The 6,000-nt window shown below is 56.4% G+C and overlaps 1 protein-coding gene and 1 non-coding gene across 2 annotated transcripts in view; one reads left to right on the plus strand and one right to left on the minus strand.

The window, feature by feature from the left end:
- Positions 1-6,000, minus strand: part of Itpk1 (inositol-tetrakisphosphate 1-kinase) — a 78,435-nt gene that overhangs the window by 50,922 nt on the left and 21,513 nt on the right. The gene's annotated exons all lie outside the window — the stretch shown is intronic.
- Trnaa-cgc lies at positions 4,072-4,149 on the plus strand. Its single transcript has one exon. It is a non-coding gene; the product is annotated as a tRNA-Ala (tRNA).

A 6,000-nucleotide genomic window follows, 5' to 3' on the forward strand; every position in this document is an offset into this window, starting at 1 on the left:
ACTTCCCCACTTTCCTACAGTGGCTCCTTGGGAGAGCTGAGCTTCCCCATGACACTCTAGCCTCAGCCAACCCTCAGCTGTATTCTGGAGAGACCTCTCGTGTCTGAACACCCTGTCTGAGGTCTCCAGAGCACACAAGACCAGCCTGTGTGTGTGCACACACATGTAAATGGGTGTGTAAATGTGCATGGGTGTGCAAGAGTATGAGCATGCATGTGAACATGTGATGATGCGTGCATGTGAATGTGAGCATGTGTCTGGATGTAAATGCTGACCACCCTCCGGGGGTCTGCTGAGTGGCAGATGTGCTAGGGTGCGGGGGGGTGGTGGTGACAGGGTCTGGAGGGTTGACACGAGGGATGCACTGGGCTGGGGAACTAATCTGGTCATTAGGGTTGGGGGGGAGGAAGTTTCCTAAGGTCACTGTTTTTGAACCACAGAGGGTAATGGACATGGGCCTGGAGAAAGGGCACTCCAAGCAGAGGGGACAGCTAAAGAAAGCCTTGGGGAAAGGCACCCTAGCACACCTGAGGACCTGTAAGGAGGCTCACAGCTGGCGTAGACATAAGTCTCAAAAGGGAAGGTTAAGTAAGGCCAAGGGCAGGAGAAACAGTTAGAGACAAACCAACCCAAGAGTCTGGACTGCAGGATTGACAGGCTGCCTTGACCCTGAGCACAATACTGTCTCTGATTTGGTAGAGCTGAAAAGAAAACCACCATCTACCCCAGGCTGTTTGCTCCTCAGCCCCCTTACTAACCTGGGAGCTCAGGCTGGGATGGCCAGACTCCAACAGCACAAGGGTGTGGAATAGAGGCCAGCCTGAGTGCGAGAGCACAGTCAGGAGCAAGGTGACCCAGACAAGCTGATGAGGCCAGCACTGCCCTTTCTGGGGCCTTGAGTGTCCAGAGGTATAACCAACAGGCAAGAGAAGAGACTGGAGGGACCTGGTCCCCTCTGACACATGGCAATTCTGGGCCAACATAAGCTATTCAGAAACAGAGGAGGTAGCACATGGAAGGCAGGTGCAGAACCCGTATAGGTTTTGTGGAGGAAACCAGGCCACAGCCAAAATAAACAATGTGCGAACTCGGCAGTTCTACCCCTGGGGTTCACTCCTCATGTGTTGCTGGGTGGTCGCTAGGACATGCTTCTAAAATGTGATCAGAGACATCCTAAGTGCTCGCTGGCAGAGCCTTGTTAGCAAAGGTGGCTAAGGCCGTTCAAGGCACTGCTGAAAGGCAGAGGGCGCTGTGGGGGCCAACGCTCGGCCACTTCCCAGGCCAGTGGGTCTGCGTGGCAAAGGGAGACCATGTTCAGCACCCAGAAGTCTTGAGAAGGCTCATAGCCCCTGAAGCCAATGGCTGCCCAAAGGGAAACAGGTTGGCGGGGCAGCAGGACAGGAGAGAGACCCCAGTCAGGAATGTGTTCCATGTAAAAGAGTCCCCCAAACCAGAGCTGCCGCCTAGGACCACACAGATGCCACCAGGAAACCCATGTCTAAGGGCCCTCGGCATCAGTGCCTGAAAGACTCAGTTGGAAAAGATGAGTGGAGCACAGGGACGTCCAGGAAGGGCACAGGATATTTTCTTAGAAGCCAGCAATAGCATGTCACTTTCCAGGTGGCAAAGAGAACTGCCTTAGAGGAAAGGACTCAAAAGGCCCTGGGGAGGTTGGAGCAACAGGCCCTGCCTCCAGAATAAATGCCACCAGCAGGTGGGGGGGGGGGGGCCTCCATTCCAGATGAGGGAAGGCACAGGGCTGGGGCCTGAGCACCCAGGAGGACAGCAGGGCCTCCCGGGCACAGGCACCCCAGCCCAAAGAAAGAGGCGAGCCACAACTGCCACCTAGGTCACCACCCAAGTGGCCTGAGGCATCACCATGTCACAAACCACCCTCAGCCACCTGTGAGCAGTGCGAGCTTGGACTGGGAGAAACAGGCTGTAGGGGAGAGACTGGTGTTCAAGAGCCAGAGAAAAGCCCAGGAAAAATGTGGCTCCAGCCGAAAACTAACCCTGTGTGGACGGGGAGGCTGGGCAGGAACTGAAGGCTATTATGAGTCAGCAGATCCCTCCCCACCCCCAGGACCCCAGTGAAAACAATACCTCCTTTCTGTCCCCGGAGCCCAGCGCTGAACTTATAACTGCTCCCACCCTCTCCGGCGGGAGAAGGGCAAGGCAACAGCCTAGGCTATTCACCTGACGGATGTCCGGTGCTCTCTCTCCCAGCACTGGGCACAGAACTAATCAGGTCCTCCAGATGACTAGAAGACAGAGGCCACATGCGGCCTGTAGAGCCCGCAAGGGCCCTGGTGCGACACCGGCGTGGGCCTGGGGCAGCATGGCCTCACGGAATGGAGGCCATGGGTTGTTTACTCGTAGACCACAGGCCGTCAGGGTGGTCACCTGGCCACTGTCACAGCCAACAGCTGTGCCAGGCGAAGAAGACAGGAAAGGGGAGCCTGGTCCCAGGTCACGCTGAGTGTGCTCCACCGCAGCAGTCCTTCATTCCTACGTACTCCCATGCCAGGGGGAGCCCATGCCAGGGGGAACCCCTGCCCCCACCCTTGCCCACGGCCCACATCTGCTGGTCCCCCAGCAGAGACCTCCTGGCAGTCACAGGCTCCCCTGCCCTATTCACCCAGGGCTCGGACCAGTTCACAAGCAGACACACAGCCAGGCCACAGGGATTCCCTGCTTGGGGCGGGGGTGGGGGTGGGGAGGTCACTAACTGGAACTGTGTGCAGTCAGTGGTGCGTAGAACTCTGGGACAGCCAAGGGTCACTCAGGCCCCAGGGCCAGGCTCTGCACGTCTGCGCACAGCCACCCAGACCTCCCAGGTCCCAGCAGGCTCTGGCTGATGGAAACAGAGAGATGTACCACAGCCAGCAGTGGCTGGAGCTGCAGCTAGGAACCCTGCTGCCCTCGGTGGCCCATCCCTAGCCAGCAGCAGCAAGCTCCCTGGGAGGCAGCAGCCTGCCACCGATCCCCACCACGGCCCAAGGCCTCTTCCTCTTCAGAGTGTAGAAAGTAGAAAATGGCACTTTGTGGTTCAATCAGGGTCATCAGAGAGAGGACATGGCGTGATGTCACTTGTCCAAAGGAGCTGCCCACAACTCCTCAGATACCATAGTACAGGGTCAATCTGGGCCCTGCCTTCCCTCCAGCCCACTGTGGACTATGCTCAGCCGCAACAGGTCTTCCAGATCCTGGGTCTCTGCAACTTGCCCTCCAAAGGGTCTCCCATAGGCTGCCCCCTCCACCTGCCCGAGTCTCCCCTTACCAGGACGGGCTCTGTCCCATCTTTTCAGGCCTCAGCTCAAGTGTCAGCTCCTCAGGGAGGACCAGTGTCGAGAACCTCCCACTGCCACAACCCTGACTTCTTTCCTCCAAGTTCTTCACGTAACTGAGGCTGTGTTATTTCTCTTCAGTACACTGGTGTTTTGTCTGCTTCGTCCCTGTTCCCCAACACGCATGTGCTCACACGTGAATACAACAAAGTCAGGGGCTATGTCCACGTAGAGTGCTCAGCTAAGATCTGCTGAATGAACAAATGAATGGACCTAATAGTTGATGAATGATCTCACCAATCTATGGGGAGACTGAGAGCACGGGGTGTGGAGGCCTGAAGCAGGGAGCAGAGACCCACCTTGCACAGATGCACAGTTAGGAGCTCAGAGGACATCCTCTGTCCATCCTCAGATGACCAAGGTCAGCAGAGCAGCAGCATGTAATTACCAGCTAGCTGTACTCTTGGCTTGAGGTGGCAACGTGACTCACTACGTGAAGTTCAAGGAAACCACACTGGGCTTTATTGTAGCATGCAGCCGACACAGGCAGCATAGAAACAAGTCAGGAAGTCACGTCCCGACACAACCCAGGAGGAAAATGGAAAACAGGGTGCCCTTTCTGCTGCCAGCGTTACGGATGAAAAGAAGCCCAAGATGGGCTGAGATCCCAATGCTGAAGCCTGATGCATGGGGCCCCAGCATGGATGCCTGTGACAGGAACAACTCTCCAGGCCACCCCGGCTCTCAGGGATGTTGAAGTCCTCCCTCAAGAAGCATAGCAGGGGGCTGGGGATATAGCTCAGTTGGTAGAGCACTTGCCTCGCATGCACAAGGCCCTGGGTTCAATCCCCAGTGCAGGCCAATAAAAAAAAAAGCACAGCAGCGCTCAACCAGGGTGCCAGCCAACATCTGCACATCTGGAGCCATTGTGGTCAAAACAGAGGCATGGGGCAAGCGCACTACTAGCCTCTAGTGGGTAGAATCCACAGAAGCCAGGCAGGCCACCAAACATTCTGGATGGCAGAGGGCAACCCCTAACAACACAGAATTATCCAAAGATGTCAATAAAACTAAGAAATCTAAAGAAAATGTGCACAGAAGTTCTTTCTACAACTTCGGGAAATGTATTAATAACCATTTCTATTTCTGAAACCCAACATGCTCTGAGCTGCAAAACAGTGTCCACACACACACAGCAAGCTGGCCTGGGCTCAGGCTTCAGGGCACCCTCTCCAGCCACCCACCACCTGGGCTGCACCAAGATCATCCCTGCCCCTGGGGAGTAATGGGTAGCAGGTCTGCCTGGGGTCCAGGCTTCCTCTCCGCATGGGAAAGTGCCTGCAGCCAGCCTAGGGCACTAAATGATCACAACTCCAGCAGCAGGAAGAGTGATTCCAGGCCCCACCCGCTTGGGCCTGGCATGGTCTCAGTACACAATGGGCAGATTGTGTGGCCGTCTCCACCTTGGGAGGAATGGTCTGTGACCCAGGGCAGCAGGCTCCTCAAGGCTGACCTTGCAGTCACCCCAAGACACGGATCTTTCTCTGAGGCTGAGATGTCCCAGTTCCACCTCCCATGGCACCTGACAGCCAACATTATGTCACTGCATGACACCAGCTGTGTCAGAGGTGGTTCAGGTGACAACCTCTTCCTCAGGTGAATACTGACCTTCAAGCCAGCTGGGTGGGAATGGTCCCTCAGTTGCTGGCCCAAGGTAGAGTGGGCCACATGGCAGACACTCCATCAAGGTCTCCCACTGCTCTGTGGTGACAACCCAAACCCTCCACTGGGACCCATAGCTCTGACCCCACAGCCCCCAAGCAAGCCAACAGAGACCCACTAGATTCTGGGAGTTGTGAAACATCTCGAGGTTCAGATGCCATCTTCCTAGCCAGATCCAAGGACCCAGAACAGCCAAAACTGTCTCCCCTCCCTGTCCCCCTCCCCATCAATCAGCGAGCACGGGGTGACAGTGTGGATTCAATGCAGTGGTGCGATCATGTGACGAGAGCTGCTTTCCCAGTGTGTGGCTCAGGCTATGAGAACAATCCCCAGCAGGCCTGGCCTCCCTCTGGCTGGGCACTCAGAGCAATGGCAATCAGCAAGCAGCCCCGGGGGGTGTGTGAGACTTGGGCTCCAGGAACACCAGGGACAACAAACGTCCCTCCAGCTGAGTAAGATGGGTCCAAGAAGCCTCAACCTGGACCCAACCTCCTTCCCCAGGTTCATTCAAGAAAACCCCAGGAGGATCCCCAGGCCCTGCAGATCGCAGTCAGCATAATGACCCTCCTGGGGCTGGAAAGTGCAGCAGAAGAGGAGGGGCGCCCTCCCACACCTGGCAGGCAGTGCTGGGAAGGTCAGTGAGCAGGAGGTGCCTGCTGCTCCCCAAGAAAGCTGCTGGAGAGGCCAGGAGGCCCCTGGGGTCTGGCCAGCCCCACTTGCCCACATAGGCAGGGTCACCAAGGGGCCTTTGCCCAGCGCTGCAGTGATAACCAAATCTCAAGCAGAGCCGTGGTGGCACCAGGCTGCTGGTTCACACGAGCCTTGGAGTAGAAAACCAACTGAATCATCCCAGTGACTGTCCAGGCCAAGCCATCGTGAAACTAATCAAAATTGGAAGAAAAAAACAGATTGGGTGTTTCCATAATAAGGAGCTTTAATGATCCACGGCAGCACACCAGCCTGTATCTGATAACCAGGCTCATGCGGGGGG

Source organism: Marmota marmota, unplaced genomic scaffold, assembly GCF_001458135.2.
Source record: "Marmota marmota marmota unplaced genomic scaffold, marMar, whole genome shotgun sequence".
Lineage (NCBI taxonomy): Eukaryota > Metazoa > Chordata > Mammalia > Rodentia > Sciuridae > Marmota > Marmota marmota.